Genomic DNA, 20,516 nt, shown 5'->3' on the forward strand with positions numbered 1-20,516 from the left:
AAATAAAATAATTCAAAGTAAAATCAACATGAAACTAAAATTAAAATTCATCCGACCAATGAAAATTTAAATTCAACTTAAAATTAAAAATTAATTGACCAATTAAAATTTTAAGTTAAAAATAAATCAAATAAATTTTAAATTAAAATCGAAAATAAATTAGAATTTAATAAACCAATAAAAATTAAATTCAAAATTTAATAAAATTCGAAGTAAAATTCGATCCATCAATAAAACCCAAACTAAATCGATTGATAAAAATTTCAAATCAATTAAGCCATAAAATTTAAATCAAAACAACCATGCAAAATAATAAAAACAAAAAAATATAAGATTGACTAATCACAACTCATTAACAAGGGACCATCAACGAGGTGAAGTAGCGTGGGATCGCTACTCTTATTCTTTAAAGAATGAAGAAAAAGAGAAAAAAAATATGCAATGTGTAAAAGAGGAAGAAAAAAATATAAAGATTTTTTCTATAAAACCATCTCTCTTCTCCAACGTTAGGGGGGGCTCTCCTTTTCTTTTGACTGAACGTTCTTCACTTACCTCCTCTCTTTCTCCTTGTTGCAATCTCTCTTTTTCTTCTTCTTCTCCACGGGTTCCCTTTTTTACAGGCTCAATGTCCCTGCTCCAATCCACTGTCACGTCTCTCTCACCATTTCTACACTCTTCTTTACTCCCTCTCTTTATATCAGCAATAACTTCTCATCTCTCATGTCTTTTTCACCATCTCCATTAATATCCCCACAACATCATCTCCTTTGGTCCTCTTCATTGTCTAATTATCCTCTTACCATTTCTATTAAAATCATCACAAAGCAGTAGTCCATATCATTGTAAAACCCCAAGTTTTCGATTCATATCTCGAGGAAAAATAAATAATAGAATTTTGAGAAAATCTTGAAAGTGGGACTTAAGGGTAAAATTTTAGGATATTTTTGATCATTTTTTATGAAATCTGACCTCACCATTGGATTCAAAATGATCGAAAAACATATTTTAACCTGTAAGCACGCTCAAATGTGAATCTGAATGAAAAGTTACAAAATCCTCAATTACCAAGTCGGATCAGGCTAAAATAATAACTTTTTGCTAGAGAAAGAATTTTTAAAATTCGATCATACCATTGGATTCATAACGAGAAATTATAGAAAATGAACTATTTATTTGTCATTTTTAGCACAGAAAGTTAAATTATCATCAAAAATAAAAACAACATTAATTTTAAGGTCCCATTGGGCCAAAAATATAAATTTTATTAGAGATAGAATTTATAAAAATTGACCATATCATTAGATCCAAAACGAAAAATTAGACAAAATAGAATACTCATTCATCACTTTTCGAATCCAGACGGTCAAGTTATCGTCAAATGAAATTATAGGTAAAATACCAATTTCGTCACAAAAATTTATATAAATAAATTTTTAAAATTTTTTACTATTCATCGTTATTTAAAACTATTCAAAAACCAGCCAATATTTTTTTTATAAAAAAATTTGATTTTTCCCTCGACTTTCCAACTTGGATTCGTCACGAACAGTTCGTCTTCGACCTCTGACTTATAAGGAAAAAACGTCCGCACCCTCGACCTCTACAAAACTCACTCAATTTTCTTTCATTTTCTCGTATTTTTCATCCCGTATCATAAAAAATAGTCGTATGTGATATGGGAGTTTCGTACCTTCGATCCTAGATTTCATTTATTTCAAGATCAAACCGTTTTCCGCCGTAGAAGGGAGAAAGGACGACAATATTGAGATATTTGAAATCACCAGGTCAGATTCAAAAATCAGTCATCTCGATTTTCACACACGCGTTTCGATCCCATCGCACAAAGATAGTAAGGAACTCTTAATTTCTATTAGTAATCGTAGATTGTGAAAATTGCATTTAAGATTTTATTAAAAATTTCTGATGTGTTTCCAAAAATATAGAATTCAATTGGTTATTTCAAATTCACGTCAAAACTTGCATATTTGATATGTTTAATTATATTTTATAACAAATTATACGTAGGAAGACTATTTTATCGGGTTATTTCCGTCGATTAGGTCATGTGCACCGCTCGGATCCCATTTTGATATAAGTTTTGTATTTTTTCAATGTTATTGAAAAAAATAAATTTCATAGTTGAAAAAATGATTTAATATTCAACGAACTCATATTGAGTTGATAAATATTAGAAAGTAAATATCTTGTATGATAGATTGACAACTGCAAAAATCAGAAAAAATGAGGAAAATGTGATGAAATAATAAAATATAAGAATTACACCCGAGGGGTGATGTTTGCATTTTACATTGCAATATTGTATGTAGATTGGTAAAGGGATGTCCAGGGATAATGATTGGTTGCATGTTTATTTAAATTCTATTGGCGTAGAGGCTCCAAGTTTCGTTATTTATTTTAGGCCGGGTGGCCACAGTTGCATGGTAGAAAACTGAATATCTATTCTCAACCTTGTATTATTAATTTCTCTTTTGTTTTCAAATGAAAATAATATATATATATATATATATATATATATATATAGTTATTTTATGAGCTGTTAAAGAGTCTGTGATTGCGTGAAGGGATAGTGCGTCATATCATCTGGAGTGGTGTACTATCCTAGGATGTACAATAGGGACCACTAAGCTCATACGTGGTATGGGACGCGTATGAGAGTGTAGTCACAACTGAAATCCAGATTTATTCCTCTATATTTTTACCAGTGAACTTGTAATATAAAGGTGGTCGTATACGAATGGTTTGTATATTTGAGAATCACATGCACGCCTGATAGGCATAAACGAAGATGATTAGTCAGTGATCACTAACAATCTATAGTAGTCAAACGTTCTGACACATTGAAAAAAGACCTATTACTTACAGTCATGTCAAACGGTCAGGTTGAACTAGATAAATGGTCCCGTAAGTATGAAAAATAGTGACCAACCATAAAATCAGAAACTAATACTTTATTATGAAACATTATGTCTCGACTGGGAGCAATCCAATCGTGAATCCCAACTCTCTAATTCCACTACTCCATCATTGTGTATTATGTATCTGTAGCCTTATTTTGATATATAAAATGAAATGTATGTTTAATATTTTCATTTAGTTAATTAGATTTGTATAAAAAGAAAATGTTATAGTGAGTATTGTTGATTAATGTAATGTGAGTTTTAAAATACTTAGTTGCTCATCTCTAGTTATATGTACTAGTTAATCGTAGTTTTTTCTATAAAACTTTGCATATTTTAAAATGATTCAGTATGTTTATTTGTTCATGTTAGGAGAGGTTATTGGCGGAAACTGTTTGCTTTCCTACTAAGTAACCATTGTTACTCACCCTTTTCTACATTTTTTTTAGTTTCAGATCCGAAACTTGGTGAGGCAGGTGTAGAATACGAGTGAAGACTATCTGGTAGTGAAAGCGCCCTCGATCCGCGGGGTGCGCGGATCCGCTTTTGACCCTTGAGGTTTGGGAGTCGCCACCTAGTTATTACGGTCTAGGAACCGAACAATGACTCTAAACGGATAAAAAACTAATCTAAAACCAAAAAAAACTGAATTAGGGGATCAAGTTACGGGGTTGGAAGGTGTTAGGCACCAACCCCGCCCGGCCAAAGCCGGTCTCTACTAAATTCCCAAGTAAATTACATTGCTAAAATCTAGATAAAAAAAATAAATAAGAATAAAAAAATACCTTTCCGATGCAAGGACTTTATTCCCTCAGATCTGACAAAAAGAGCTCCTTGTACCGTGCTCCCTTGCTTCGTTCTGCTTCCGGATTTGACTTCGGATCTCCGAGGCAAGGTATCTCCTTATTTTTGAATTTGAACTCTTCAAGTTCGTTGCGGATTTGGAGGTGTTTTTAAACGGTTTTTAGGTGTTTTCTAGCCTAAAATTGAAGGGGGGATGTTAGCTAAGGAGTTGGGACTCCAAAACTAGGGTTTATGGGGGGCTAGGGGAGCTTCTAGACCTACTTCTCTTAGGGTTTATGATTTGATACGAAAATAGGGTGTGAGCACCTCTATTATAGATGTTTTTAGGGGTTGATTTGGATAGAGTTAGTGTTTAATTAGAAATCTTTTAATTAGAGTTGTGTTTTAGTTTGACTTGTTTTAGGTAGAATTGTGTTTTAATTATAATTGTTTTAGGTAGAATTATTTTTAAGTTAGAATTGTTTTAGGTAGAATTGTGTTTTAATTCAAATTGTTTTAGGTGGAATTGTTTTTTAGTTAGAACTCTATTAGATAGAGTTAATATTTAATTAGAACTCTATTATCACTTTTGGTCTTATTTGATTGACTTTTAATGTTTTGACTTCAGTCTTAATTGATTGACTTTTAATATCTTGACTTCAGTCTTGCTTAATTGACTTTAATTTTGACTTCAGTTTCACTTGATTGACTTTAATACCTTGACCTCAGTCTTGCTTGATTTACTTTAAATTTTTGGAGAAGGCCCCTCAATTATTTCTTTAATTCTTTGGACCCCCAAATGGAGGGGTCCTTAAAGAAATATCCCACGAACCCTCAACAATTTTGCCTGAGAGTCCGATTAATCGATTTTTTAGATTCAAAATTTTAAATTAATTTTATTAATGTTTCACTTTAATTATTTAATGTTTTATTTATTAATTTCGAATTTTTTAATTATGAAAATTGTGAAATTACCATTTTGCCCCCAGAAAGGACTTTTCACGTTTCAAGTCGGTTTTTAATGTTCTAGGATGTTTTAGAATCGGTTTTTCGTAAGAAATTCAATGAGAATGTTGGTTTGTGTCATTTATGAAAAATTTTATGTGAAATGATTGTGAACTTTATGAGGGGCATTTTCGTAATTTTGTCAAATTCTGTTAAAATTGGTGAAATGATTTATTTGGTTCCGATTTGTTATTTTATGGGTTCGAAAGAGTTTTCCTAAGCGTAATGTAGGCTCTATGGTTGTTTTGATGTTAGGGGTATTTTGGTAATTTGGTAATTTTTAGTGATTTTTATCGTGAAGCTTCTTTTTGGTCTGCAAGATGATGATTTCTATGTTTCTGGGGTCGTATTTTCCTAGCGTAGCGTGGTTTCTAAGGTTTTGTCAGTTCGAGACACCTCATCCGGATTTCTGAAACACATCTGGTAACAAAATAAAGCAATAGAATACACATCCATCATTGGGAATCATTGCGATCGGGTTGACGAGTTGATTAATCAGGCGGATGCAAAAATGGGGTGTCTACAGATGCCCCTCTTTGGCAGAGGGTTGAAGCAAACTAGATAGCAAATCTATTTTGGTAGATAGTGCGATATCCGAATGCCAAAGCTAGTGACAGTCCATTTTGCAGCCTGATTTAGCAATTTGTCAAGGTGTTCGGATCCTTGAGAATAAAGCTCTCCCCGAATCAAAAGGTTGTCAGGTCCTTGAGCGCAAACTCTCACTGACGGTGTCAGATCCTTGAATTTTAGAGAATTCTCCCTGACTTAAAAATGCAAATGTGCAAGTGTGTGCACTGTGTGAAACTGAGTAAAACCTGAGCATAAATTTAGCATAATCTGAGTATAAACTGAGCATAATTGGAATATAAACTGAGCATAATTTGAATATAATCTGAGCATAGTTCCGAGAAAACCCTCGGCGGTATCTGAGCATAGTTCCGAGAAAACCCTCGGCGGTATCTGAGCATAATTCCGAGAAAACCCTCGGCGGTATCTGAGCATAGTTCCGAGAAAACCCTCGGCGGTATCTGAGCATAGTTCCGAGAAAACCCTCGGCGGTATCTGAGCATAATTCCGAGAAAACCCTCGGCGATATCTGAGCATAATCCAAGATAACCCTTGGCGGAAACTGAGCAAAATCCAAGATAACCCTTGGCGGCATCTGAGTAAAATCCAAGATAACCCTTGGCGGAGACTGAGCAAAATCCAAGATAACCCTTGGCGGAAACTGAACAAAATCCAAGATAACCCTTGGCAGCAACTGAGCAAAATCCAAGATAACCCTTGGCGGAAACTGAGCAAAATCCAAGTTAACCCTTGGCGGCAACTGAGCAAAATCCAAGATAACCCTTGGCGGAAACTGAGCAAAATCCAAGATAACCCTTGGCGGAAACTGAGCAAAATCCAAGTTAACCCTTGGCAGAAACTGAGCAAAATCCAAGTTAACCCTTGGCGGCATCTGAGCAAAATCCAAGATAACCCTTGGCGGAGACTGAGCAAAATCCAAGATAACCCTTGGCGGCAACTGAGCAAAATCCAAGATAACCCTTGGCGGAAATTGAGCAAAATCCAAGTTAACCCTTGGCGGCAACTGAGCAAAATCCAAGATAACCCTTGGCGGAAACTGAGCAAAATCCAAGATAACCCTTGGCGGAAACTGAGCAAAATCCAAGTTAACCCTTGGCGGCAACTGAGCAAAATCCAAGTTAACCCTTGGCGGAAACTGAGCAAAATCCAAGATAACCCTTGGCGGAAACTGAGCAAAATCCAAGTTAACCCTTGGCGGCAACTGAGCAAAATCCAAGTTAACCCTTGGCGGAAACTGAGCAAAATCCAAGTTAACCCTTGGCGGCATCTGAGCAAAATCCAAGATAACCCTTGGCGGAGACTGAGCAAAATCCAAGATAACCCTTGGCGGCAACTGAGCAAAATCCAAGATAACCCTTGGCGGAAACTGAGCAAAATCCAAGTTAACCCTTGGCGGAAACTGAGCAAAATCCAAGATAACCCTTGGCGGAAACTGAGCAAAATCCAAGATAACCCTTGGCGAAAACTGAGCAAAATCCAAGTTAACCCTTGGCGGCAACTGAGCAAAATCCAAGTTAACCCTTGGCGGAAACTGAGCAAAATCCAAGATAACCCTTGGCGGAAACTGAGCAAAATCCAAGTTAACCCTTGGCGGAAACTGAGCAAAACTGACAGAGGAATGAATGAACGAATTTGGAAAAAACTGATTGGAACGAACCGGAGAACGAATAAATCTGGAAGATAATGAATCTAGAAGAGAAATGATTGATTCCAAGAATGATTGAATCTGGAAAAGAATCTGGAGAACGAAAGAATGTTATATCTCCTATGTGAGATCCAATATGCTTTTGTTTGAACCTCAAGGATTTATCAAAAAGTTTTATGAATTTAAAATCTGAGTTTTTATTTCTTTTGAACCTCAAAAGTTTTTCGAAAGAACTGTTATCAAGAGGGTAACCTTACTTTGGGGTTCCTATTATTTTCTTAGGATTAACATTGCTCGAAGACAAAATGCCCCTAGTTTGACAATGACCATGGCCTTGAAAATAATTGAACACATCATAAAAAAATGCCCCTAGTATAAGGGGGAAAAGTTACATTAACAAAAGAAAGAAAATACCCCTTGTATGAAGGTTTGAAATAATTGATTACCACAAACGCAATAAAGACTCAACTTTTAATTTTGATTAATTTTATTGAAGGTTTTGAGTCAGGCTCAAGAGTACAAAATTATTTCCTTTCGAGACTCATCATAGAATTCACCCTTATCTCCCTTGGTTCACTTGGGGTAGTAAACATTTTCAGATCGATCGTAGACAAGATACTTGGAGCTTCTGAGTCTATGCCTGGTTTAAGCTAAGTATTGAACTTGATTATTCGGACTTCTTATGTTTCAGCTCGGACCGCTCTCAGCTTGGGATTTTCTTCTGTTTTTCTTTGTTGCTCTAACTTTTGCCTAGATCGCCTTTCAGGTTTTCAATCTAGCGAGCTTGCTCTAGCTTTTGCCTAGATTGCCTTTTTAGGTTTTCGATCTAGCTAGCTTACAATTTTTTCTTTTTTCTTTGCTCTAATTGTTGCCAAGGTCGTCCTTTCAGATTTTCAACCTTGCGAGCCTACCTTAATTTTTGCCTAAGCCGCACTTTTTGGGTTTTCAACTTAGCAAATTTTTTTCTTCTTCTTCCCTTCTGAACTTCTGGCGTTGCTGTCTGATCATGCTTTGCTATCTTCCTTGACTTCTCACACGATACTTAGGAGGACTTTCATGGGTAAGCTTAGGACTGGGTATAAAAAGAAAGGAATCTTGAGGCTCAAAAATCCAAATGCCCCTTGTGTGGCATTTCATTTAAACTTTTTTCTTGAATTTTCTTCCCCATTTTGGATGATATTTCTTTCTCTTTTGAATTTTTATTTTTTGATTTTTTTTTTATTTTTTGTGTGGAGAAATAGATTTTTTTATTTTGATGTGGTCGGGCCTGAAGTAACTTCTCACGTTGCCTACGTACCCCAGAATTTTGGGATCAGACCAAGACGTAGTTCGAATTTCCCTCCCCTAGGTTAGGTGATCGAGCTGAGAAAGAAAAAGGCATAATTTTTCTTTTTGAAAAGGCTGCAAAGGGGTTGAGAAATGATATATTGAACTGGGTAACAGGTGAATTGATTCGGCCAAAGATGGCCTCCTTAAATGTAGTACCATTTGATCCGGTCAAGGTTGGTTGACTCTGGTAGTTCACTTCCATCATGATCTTGAAGTCTGACGACTTTTCCAGACAGTATTTCCTTAATGAATGAATTTCTCCAATTGGGTTCAGACTTTCTCCTATAGTCGAGGAGCAGTGTTCAATTTTGATAGTTAAATCCTTGACTTGTAAATGATGAGTTTTGACATTTTTGTCAAATGCACGAATGACTTTTCTTAGATAAGCTTGCACATGGTACAGGGCTTTAACTCGTTTTCTTCGATCAAGTTTAATTCTTCCTACTGCTGACGAACCCAGTCTACTTCTGACAACTGACTTTCTAACAGAACCCTGAGAGACAAAATCTCCATTTCAACTGGCAAGACTGCTTCTATGCCATACACTAAGGAGTAGGGAGTAGCTCCGGTGAAGTATCGAATTGAGGTTCGATATGTCCATAGCGTGAATGATAATTTTTCTGACCAATCTCGATGTGATTGACACATTTTCCTGATGATAGTCTTGAGACTCTTACTAACTGCTTCAACCGTTCCATCGATCTGAGGACGGTAGGGGGATGATTTGTGATTCCGGATCTTCAACTTTAAACACAGAGTAGTGATTTATGCTTTGAAGTACGACCCATTATCATATATCGATTCAAAAGGTATCCCCATATCGACTGATAATATATGATTTGCAACTTAAGATGTAGTGAGGATAATACTGATACATTTTATAACATCTCCTTTGATTCCATTGATATAAACGAGTATCTAGTCCATGTTGAACAACACTCAAGCTTGTACCTAACATACCCTCATATGATCACACGAACAAGTCTTTTGAAATTTCTGAGAAAATTCATTATCCCTTTGTGTTCCTCTAGAGATAAGATGGTTTCTATTTGAATCTCTTTAGGAATTTATTTCTGTTCCAAGGTCAATGACCTTTGCTTTCTTGAGCCCGACTCTTATCTTCTTGTCTTTGAAGCTAGATTATTAGTTAATTCGCTAATGCGCTCGAGATATTCAAAAATTTCTTTTGTACGATCAATTCAGAAGGGGCGACAGACACCTCTATAAACTCGACGAACTAACTTGATTCAATAAGAAAGAGTAGACTCAATCTAAGGAAGACATGACCTTGCTAGAAAAAAAAGACTCGAGCTAACCCAAATGACCCATGAAAACTCAAGACTACCCAAAACGGGCTTGATGATAACTGAGACATTGCTTACAACCGGTAGGATTGAAGCACTATGATTTTCAAAGAACAATTGGATGATGTTGAGAAATTTTGAGGTCATTTCTGACTGTTGACTTGATATTGACGTTTACTCTAACTGACCGGATTTACAACCCTAGCTAGACGATAGACGATTGAGCTTAGATACAATGATAACCCTTAAAACCTCTTTGAAGGTGAATTTAACCAATTTCAGTGTCACCCCCTTGATAACATTTTAAATGAACCCTGAGATTTTATAGAATTTTGTGCACCAATCCGTTAAAAAATTCATCCATTTAATGATTATTCAGAAGAAAAATAATTATGTTGCACTCTTGAAAAATATTGGAAAATAATGTTTTTATTTCACAAATCTGATTATTTTTTGCAACATTTTTTGGTAGTTTTCCAAGGTCCATAAAAACTTTTCATGCAAAAATAGATCTTTTGCAAATTTTTCCTTTTTTCTTTTCTTTTGGAAAACATTTTCTTCTGGAAAACATTTTTTTTTAGAAAACATTTTTTTTCTTAGAAAACATTTTTTCTAGAGAATAACATTTTTTCTGGAAAACACTTCTTTTGGAAAATATTTTATTCTGGAAAATATATTTTCTGAAAAATGTTTCTTCTAAAGAAGCCTTCTTTTGGAAAATAATCTCCTTTTTTTTTTTTGAAAAATATTTTCTTTTTCTTCTTTGAAAATTCGATTTCCATTTTGATTTAACTGGCCCGATCCATCATGATTGTTGGATCGGGATGGACTGGGTCATTATTGTAAAAGAATGGACTCTTTACTGGGTCGGTGCACCCATTTTAATTTTCAAAAATAAAATTTCTTTGATCCTTGAGGACAATCATGCACTTTGATCTCAACATTCATATCACTCACAAACATTCATCCAACAACAGGCATTCATTCAATAAACAACCCGGGAACACCCACGATAAGTTCGAGTCGTGACCTATGGAGAAGGTTTCTAGACTCTAGGCTTACTACGTGCAATGCATTTTTATCTGGCCACCCTTGCCCAAGCACACCTATATACCTTTCGATACGTGGTGACTTGGTTTGATATACCGTATAGGTGATAATCTAAAACCTCAATTCACTTCTCTGAAGCCAAAAACAGCCAGTTTGATCTCCAGTTGAGAGGTGGCGCACAATGCTGAGCAAGGGCCCACTTAAATACCTCTCGTCTAGAATAGACGTAGTCTATCCCCCTCGTACAGTAGGGTACAGCGGGGCAAGATCTTGCTTAGGCACCGGTTTTGACCAAGAAGTGCAATTGATATACTTAGATTACCTTTTATACCTATGGGTACGAGTCAAGAGTTGTAGCTTTCATAAATGGTTTGGCATCCCACGAGGGGACTGACCACGTAGTAGTACTACGTTGGCAATCGGGACATGTGACTGTGTGGCTTACAATAGGACAAAGGCTCAGGTCACCCCAGCATGGGTGCATCAATATGTCTCTCAGAATCACCTGATCAGACGGTATTGATGCCCCAGTTCGATATACCCTAAGGTACGTGACTGGAGTTGTGGGTTTCATGAATGACGTCGCATCTCCGAAGAGACCGGGCCACGCACTAGTGCCACGTTGGCTAAATGGGACGTGTAAGTGAGTAAAGCGGTAAACGTGCATGTGGTGTGTGCAAAGTAAGGTGGGGTGTGCCCGGGGCCTTTTCCAAACAAATGGGCCCATGGCCCAATCAAACCAATCATTATAACATGAATTATATGGATCTAAGCATCATTCCAATCACATAAACATTTAATCATGATCAACATTATGGCCAACATCAAACATGTATTCCCAATGACATTATAGCACATTAAATAGGCAATCATCATGAATCAATAATATGGTCCGGTTCACGATTTAAACATGCACATATACGGTATGTGGCAATCAATTAGACCCGATCATCGCAAATTTTATAGTCCAATCAAGGGTGCTTTGGGGTGACCAAAAGATAATTCAAAATTTCTAAGAATTCCGGATTAAGGGTATGATGATGATCAATGAAATAAGAGGATGGTTTTATTCATTTTTTAAAAAAAAAACAAATTGAGCCCAATCAAGGAAATTCAAAAAACAAAACAAAGAAAACTTGCATATATGTTGCTATTGGTAACATTTAGAAAATGACTTTGTTGTTTTTTTTTTTTTTTGAACTCCCCTTTTTTTTATGAAAAGAAAATCTCCAATCTTTTTTTATTTTGATTTTAGAAACAAATTAATTTCCTTTTTTTAAAAAAAAAAAAATTTGATTTAAAACCCAATAGTACAGTGCAGCAACTCATATGCCGCTGGTAGCACATGTCGAGATCGGCCTTGCTGTTTTAAAACAGCAGGATAACGTCGAGCTCAACAGCAGCTCAACGTCGAGATCACCCTATAACAGTAACATAATCGTCGAGATCAGCAGGTTAAACATCGAGATCAGAAGATTAGTCGTCGAGATCAGAAAGTTAGTCGTCGAGATCAGAAGGTAGATCGTCGAGATCAGCCTAGAACAGCAGGCAAATCGTCGAGATCAGCCTATAACGGTATACCAGCGTCGAGATCAGCCTTAGGTGCTGTTTTAAAACAACAGGGCCACTGTTACCAACTCGATATTTGGCCATTAACGTTATTGGTTATCCAGAACCGAGAGCACCAAAGAGATATAACAGATAACTCGGACAAAGTTAATCAAAAAAACGCAGAGAGTACATAAAATATCCGAGTTGCAGTCATGGAGTTTCATGAGGATAAACTTCCATCTCATCTTGCTGCGATGAAAATTCCCCATGAACTGTCCCTTGATGATTCCAAATTTTCAGAAAAGAAACCCGAGTTTTCTTTAAAGGCTGGGATCATATTCGTTTAAATCGAAAGGTTTTGAGTGGTTGAACCGATCGGTTTCTGGTTCGAACCAGTCAATTTCCATTGAGGACGACGAGATCATCACGTTTGAATCGGTTCTCTTTTAAAAAAACTATCCTTTGAATCAACAGAAATCAACGATCCTAATCAAAATCTTCATGGATGGGGCCAACATTCCAATCGATACAGCAGAGAGAGGAGTTCATCCGGCGTTAAACCCAGTCGTTTATCATCTTGGGAAGATGATGTGCCGAAATGAAAATATACCTTTTTTAGGAGCACACCAAACCTACCAGCGCCTTCTCAATGTTGAGATGGTGTGTAAATCGCAAGGAAATCGTATTATTTATGGCACACCTCTATTCCAGCAAGTTTTTCTGTCGACAGAACCTCAAAAAAGTCGATTTTTTTTTTTTTTTTTTTTTTTTAATTATTTTTACTTTACTACTTCCTATATGCTGCCAAAGGGCAGCATGTCTTGCCTAAAAAAAATTAAACACCTAGGTACTAAGCAAAAAAAAGAAAAGAAGAAAAAAAGAAAATCTCTTATTCTTTTTTAAAAGCAACATCAAGTAACATATAGCCATGTTTCTAAAAAAAAATCTTTCGTTATCCATACACACATGGATCGACATGCCTTAAAAAAGAAACCCTTTTCGTTTCATTATTTCATCCTCAATGATCGTTACTCTCAACAAGGTATCCGTTAAAATTTGGTATTATTTAAAATCACCCCACGTGACTCTCGATTGAACTATATGAAAATAAAAATACGCTGGAATAATGTATTCAAAGTTGAACCGAAATTAATGATTAAGCCCACCAATATATAAACAAAAGATAAACGAATAATAAAAAACTAACTAAAAATTAGATAGGATCAAAAAATAAAAATAAACAAATAAATAAATAAAAACTAGGTCATTGGCAACGTTCCTATACTCGGGGTTTTTCAAGTTTGATCCTCAAGGTCCCCAGTGGAGTCGCCACTGAAAGCGCCCTCGATCCGGGGGGTGCGCGGATCCGCCTTTGACCCTTGAGGTTTGGGAGTCGCCACCTAGTTATTACGGTCTAGGAACCGAACAATGACTCTAAACGGATAAAAAACTAATCTAAAACAAAAAAAAACTGAATTCGGGGATCAAGTTACGGGGTTGGAAGGTGTTAGGCACCAACCCCGCCCGGCCAAAGCCGGTCTCTACTAAATTCCCAAGTAAATTACATTGCTAAAACCTAGATAAAAAAAATAAATAAGAATAAAAAAATACCTTTCCGATGCAAGGACTTTATTCCCTCAGATCTGACAAAAAGAGCTCCTTGTACCGTGCTCCCTTGCGTCGTTCTGCTTCCGGATTTGACTTCGGATCTCCGAGGCAAGGTATCTCCTTATTTTTGAATTTGAACTCTTCAAGTTCGTTACGGATTTGGAGGTGTTTTTAGACAGCTTTTAGGTGTTTTCTAGCCTAAAATTGAAGGGGGGATGTTAGCTAAGGAGTTGGGGCTCCAAAACTAGGGTTTATGGGGGGCTAGGGGAGTTTCTAGACCTACTTCTCTTAGGGTTTATGATTTGATACGAAAATAGGGTGTGAGCACCTCTATTTATAGATGTTTTTAGGGGTTGATTTGGATAGAGTTAGTGTTTAATTAGAAATCTTTTAATTAGAGTTGTGTTTTAGTTTGACTTGTTTTAGGTAGAATTGTGTTTTAATTATAATTGTTTTAGGTAGAATTATTTTTAAGTTAGAATTGTTTTAGGTAGAATTGTGTTTTATTCAAATTGTTTTAGGTGGAATTGTTTTTTAGTTAGAACTCTATTAGATAGAGTTAATATTTAATTAGAACTCTATTATCACTTTTGGTCTTATTTGATTGACTTTTAATTTTTGACTTCAGTCTTAATTGATTGACTTTTAATATCTTGACTTCAGTCTTGCTTAATTGACTTTAATTTTGACTTCAGTTTCACTTGATTGACTTTAATACCTTGACCTCAGTCTTGCTTGATTTACTTTAAATTTTTGGAGAAGGCCCTCATTATTTCTTTAATTCTTTGGACCCCCAAATGGAGGGGTCCTTAAAGAAATATCCCACGAACCCTCAACAATTTTGCCTGAGAGTCCGATTAATCGATTTTTTAGATTCAAAATTTTAAATTAATTTCATTAATGTTTCACTTTAATTATTTAATGTTTTATTTATTAATTTCGAATTTTTTAATTATGAAAATTGTGAAATTACCATTTTGCCCCCAGAAAGGACTTTTCACGTTTCAAGTCGGTTTTTAATGTTCTAGGATGTTTTAGAATCGATTTTTCGTAAGGAATTCAATGAGAATGTTGGTTTGTGTCATTTATGAAAAATTTTATGTGAAATGATTGTGAACTTTATGAGGGGCATTTTCGTAATTTTGTCAAATTCTGTTAAAATTGGTGAAATGATTTATTTGGTTCCGATTTGTTATTTTATGGGTTCGAAAGAGTTTTCCTAAGCGTAATGTAGGCTCTATGGTTGTTTTGATGTTAGGGGTATTTTGGTAATTTGGTAATTTTTAGTGATTTTTATCGTGAAGCTTCTTTTTGGTCTGCAAGATGATGATTTCTATGTTTCTGGGGTCGTATTTTCCTAGCGTAGCGTGGTTTCTAAGGTTTTGTCAGTTCGAGACACCTCATCCGGATTTCTGAAACACATCTGGTAACAAAATAAAGCAATAGAATACACATCAATCATTGGGAATCATTGCGATCGGGTTGACGAGTTGATTAATCAGGCGGATGCAAAAATGAGGTGTCTACAGGTAGGTCAGATAGACGACCAGAGTTCATCACCTATTGAGTATTGGGGCTATACCCCCTTAGTGGTATCGATTTTTTCAGGAGTATTATAGATTTTGTACTGAGTGTTAGAACTTTTGCTAGAGTGAGGAATGTTTGTATAATCTTGTATTTTGTTTATCCTTTCGTACTCTGATCGATCGTACGTTATTAGATGTATATAGACTTCCACTATTATTATATTTGGTATGTATATACAGGATATTGGATGTTGTTTATTAGGTGGAACAGTTTGAATGCTTTAAAATGCTAACATAAATAGAGGATACCATGCCGAAATTTCAAAGCGCCACCTAGTGCCTTGAGATTTGACATGGAATTTTCTGTTAGCGTTTGGCGGGGCGTCACAATCATCTACTACATCATCATATTCTCTTCCTTTTATTACCTTTATTACTCACTTTGATAGTAGTAGCCCCACCATCATTCACTCCCATAACTCCCTCTCTCTTAATCTTTTGCTCATTCTTATTCAGTCATCTCTTGATTTCCTCCTTCCTATCTTGCTCATTTTTTTCACAACACCAGCCCAATCCCCATTTCTTTTGAACCTCTATTTTTTTGTTTCTATATCCCTCTCAACCTCTCTTTCTTTCTATCCCCAATCACCATCTTTCAATCTATTTCAAATTTTTTTACAGGTAATAATGAGGGTGAGAAGAAAATTTTGAACTATCGACCCCTCTCCGTTCACATGGCTCGTGTCACAACAATGTACTTCAAATATCGCATAAAAGCTATCCAAGCTTTTTAGTTCTTAAGGAACCCACAGCAACCACATCTGTTTGTTTTTATTCCTAAGATGAATTTGTTTCTTCTACTATTTGTTCATGAAGCTAATAAGTTTGCTTCATGGGCAGGTTGATCGCTAGAATTTTCATGCTCATGCTCTTGATCTCATTGATTTTAAAGTTTTATTAATCGATTCAACATGAAATGTTTGGTATACGAGTCCACTTCCTGATTTGGTATGCACATTATTCACTAATTTTGAAGGCCATTAATCTTTCATAAAATTTAGTTAGTTTTGGAGGTACATTAGATGGATTTAATTGGATAAACGTAGAATGGTGTTTTTAATTTGGGATTTTTCATTATTTTTTATTTTTGATTTGGGAAACATGTTAATATAGGATTTTTGGGAATTTTGTAATGACCTGAAAAATCTTCATATGTATCTCAAGGAAAGAATTTTAATCTTTTCATTGATTTTAAAGTATGGATTCTTAATTTTCAATATTTGAGAAAAACTAACATCACTAATAGATTCAAAATGATCGAGAAATATACTTTGGTCTATACGCACGCCTAAATCAGAAGTCGATCGAAAAAATTACAAAATCATCGAGTTTCATATCAAGTAATTATCAAGTAGGTAAATAACAAATTAGAGACGTAATTTAAGGAATCCAATCATACCATTAGGTTCGTGTCGAAAAATCGACCGAAGTAGAGTATAAGAATGTTCAAATCGGCATTCGGGAAAATAATTCCCGAAATGACGCTTAGATCCCACTTAAGTTATAAATATCTAAATTCTAAAGAAAAATCTAATTTTTTTTATTCTTCTCTCAACCTAAAATATCAGTCCTAACTTTTTCTCGAGATTTGCAACTCAGATCTACGTCAAACGAGAATGATCCGAGCTTTATCGCAAGAAAGAAAATTATTCATTTCGTCGAAGGTTACACGTGGATGCTAGAAACTTTGATTTCCATCGAGATAAAACCTTTGTGATTGGTCGAAGGCGATCTTTAGACTCCGTTGAATCGTAGAGAATAGCCCGAGGTAGGATGCCTTCCCTTCTACCCTCAAGTTATATGTAGTTTCATAGAAAAATTTCATTTATTTGTTTAGATCTTGGTTGTTCTTTCAAATTTGAGTTATTCATTAAATTGTACATGTGTGAATGAGTTTGATCATGTTTGCAAAGTTATTTTCGATTGATTTTGAATTATTAGGTGTCATTCAAGTTGTTTTATAAGTTGTACAATACCTTAGAATCAAATCTATAGAGTTTGTTGCGATTGTTCTTCCAAATATCGATTATTTTGTTAAACCTATGCATGTTTGAATGGATGAACTCATGGTTGGTTGATTATTTCGATAGATTTGATCCCATTGGATGTGTTTTAAGCATATTATAAGTTCTATAAAGTTTTATTAGCAAATCTATAACTTTGGAATCAATTTCAGATAGTTTTCGACGAGAAAAGTTCGAAAGAAAAATAATTTTTTTTGGCCTTCATATTTGCTGATGGCGTCGCCGTCAGCCATGCATATCTTCACTGTTAGACCCAAACCATTTCAGAACTTGAATTTTTTCTTCAGTTTTGTTTCCACATAGCAAATATCCAAAATGTCCTCTTTATTTTTTTCTTTCCATTTACTTTAAGTTCTTTAATGAAATTCAGGTTTTACCCCCATTTTGAAATGTTGGGAATGGTTTTAAGTTCCCAATCTCATCATATCAAAATGTAATTTTTGATTTCAAGAACAAAACATAAAATTCGACGTTTTCTTCTGATTTTCAAAACGCAATATCTTTAGCGTTACTTTGAATTAAGTTATAAAAATTATATGGTATTTCTCATGTTGTCGAGGGCTTTCAATTATAAAAATCCATTTTCAATTTCGACAACTTAAAAAAATCACTTTTTTTAACACTTAGCGAAAATTTGACAATTTTTACGTATTATGATTTATTGTGTTTTTCGAGCTTTTCTACTCAATCAAAATCATCGAATGGAATTGGTTGATGCTCTATGGATTTCAAATAATTTTAAATGCCAAAATACTTTGATAGATATGTCAAACGATGGATTGATCGATTGATTGATGAATGGATAGAGAGAACGTATGTTCTCGACTGATTGTTGGGACAATGCCTCCATTTCTATGTAGTGGCCATGTCATGTAAAATGTGATAGATAGATAGATAGATAGACGGAATAGTTGATGGATAGAAATGATAAATGGTTGTTACTGGAGAGCACTTCCAGACATTGTTTGTATTTTCGATAAAAAAACTAGTAAATAATATACAAAACAAACTATTTTGTTTACAAGAAAAGATTTATAGAAAACCCATAAAGAGTGACTCGTTGTTGTGTATCTGGAAACGACGAGTTAATCTAAGATAGCGTTAGATGTCATATACTTTTTGGTAGTATGGAATACCTTAAAGCATGTTACAGTTTATGAGATCCTGAAATTTCTAGTATTTATTTCTTGGGGAACATTGTGTGTAAAAGCGATCTCTATATAGTGTAGAGGTAGACGAGATTTACATGCATTGCTTCTTAATAGGCTTCGACGGGAGGGGTCTCTTGGGCTAATTAGTGATCACTGTTAGTCTGTAGTCGTCAAATGGTTGACCTTACCGTTAGTTGAATTCAACATTAGATTCTTGGTCAATGGCCAGTCTGAGCCAGATAAATGGTCATCCAACCATGATATGGTAGATTGGTCACAAAATCAAATTATACTGGTGGGATTTCACGTTAGATTGGAAGTTTGGAATAATGAATTGCTATAATCGAGACAGTTATATCGGTGTGTTCATCTACTTTTTTATCAACTACACCGATGTATTCTTATTATGTATCTTTTCCTTATTTTGTAATGTTGATAGATGTTTTCCTTTGAAAGATGCATACGTTACTTTAAATGATAGAAATGATAGATTGAAAACCTTTTGAATTTGATCAATTTACATTGAAGCTTTTAGGATTAATGATAGACTTGGGAGGCACAAGGGTAATCTACCTTAATTTAATTCTAACAAGATGATATTAAGATAGTAATTACACTTATGTGGAGACCAATTTGACCAATGGTCTTTGTTGGAAGAATAAGAGAATTTACAAGAAGACCAAAGATGTGGGATTCTTGAAGAATTATAGGATAGGCAAAAAAGTAAAAGAGAGGGATTTTCTTGAGAAAAAAATCATTAAGGAGTCGGTTAAAGGATAATTTTCCCTAACAAAATTTAAGCTCACATGGGCTTATAACAGAGCTAGCCTTGGATGAACCAAGGCTTGAATAAAGAATTATGCATGGCCGTGGGTCACCCTTGGACTAGGCAAAAAATATTCCTGGCCACGAGTCACCCTTGGTAAGGTAAACAACAAGATTGGCCAAGCTTAAAATTAAGCTTAGCCAAGGGTTAGGTACGGTCAAGCTTAGTCCAGAATCTTGAAAAATGGCCTTTAGATTTTGTGATTGTTTGAAAATAGGATTTTGATCCTTATTGAAAATTATTTTGGGTCAAACCCTTTCTTGGAAGGTTTTTGGTACTCTCGGGCTTGGCCTAGGCAAAAATGGATTGTCTACAATCAAAGGCCATTCTTTTGGTTTTTTGACTCTGATTTCTTCAATATCTTCTCATTTTCAATTTTAAATTCCTTCATTTTTCAAATCTTCGAGTTCTTCAGTTCTTGGGCTTTGCTTATAAGATTTTGATCGTCCAAAATAGTGTCTGATTCCTAAATAAAAAGCTTGTACTTTGGCCTGAGTTGCGGGACCAACTTGATATATAATAGTTGGACACACCAAAAGGGATATTAGAGAACAAGTGAAAAAGTTTGATCCCAATTCCAGAGGGAGAGAAGCCTACAAATAGGAGAATGAAACAATGAAAGGGAAGTCTTCATTTGACTCATTCCCCAAGAAAGCTTAGACCTCAATCCTTGTGCTCTACTAAAAAGGATTGAACTTTGAGCGTTGATACAATGTCAACATGATCAAGAAGGAATGACTATGGAATGGCTATTGATTGGCCATCAATGTGGTTTAAGTGACAGTTATAGCTACCTTTGTATATTTGGCACATGACGTGTTTGAAGACCTTATCCATTCTCTACCACTTTATTTTTGTTGCTAACACCCCTTAACCCAAAAGAGGATGCCAAACTATGATAATAAATAAAAGGAAACAAAACTCAATAGCTTTGCTTGATATTTTGCAAATTATTTGCAAAATGCAAATAATTTTCTAAAATCAATTTTATAGGTTCTTTGTTACATAATGCAAATGATTTGAGTTGCGAAAAATTTGCATAAACCACCTAAATTCTTTAAACAAATTCAATAAATGATTTGCGGCACAAAAAGTATCATAAATCATTTGCAAAAGTATTTAAGTCCAACCTATGCAACTCAAAGTAG

Source organism: Akebia trifoliata, chromosome 14 (assembly GCF_017979445.1).
Source record: "Akebia trifoliata isolate Shusen 1 chromosome 14, ASM1797944v1, whole genome shotgun sequence".
Lineage (NCBI taxonomy): Eukaryota > Viridiplantae > Streptophyta > Magnoliopsida > Ranunculales > Lardizabalaceae > Akebia > Akebia trifoliata.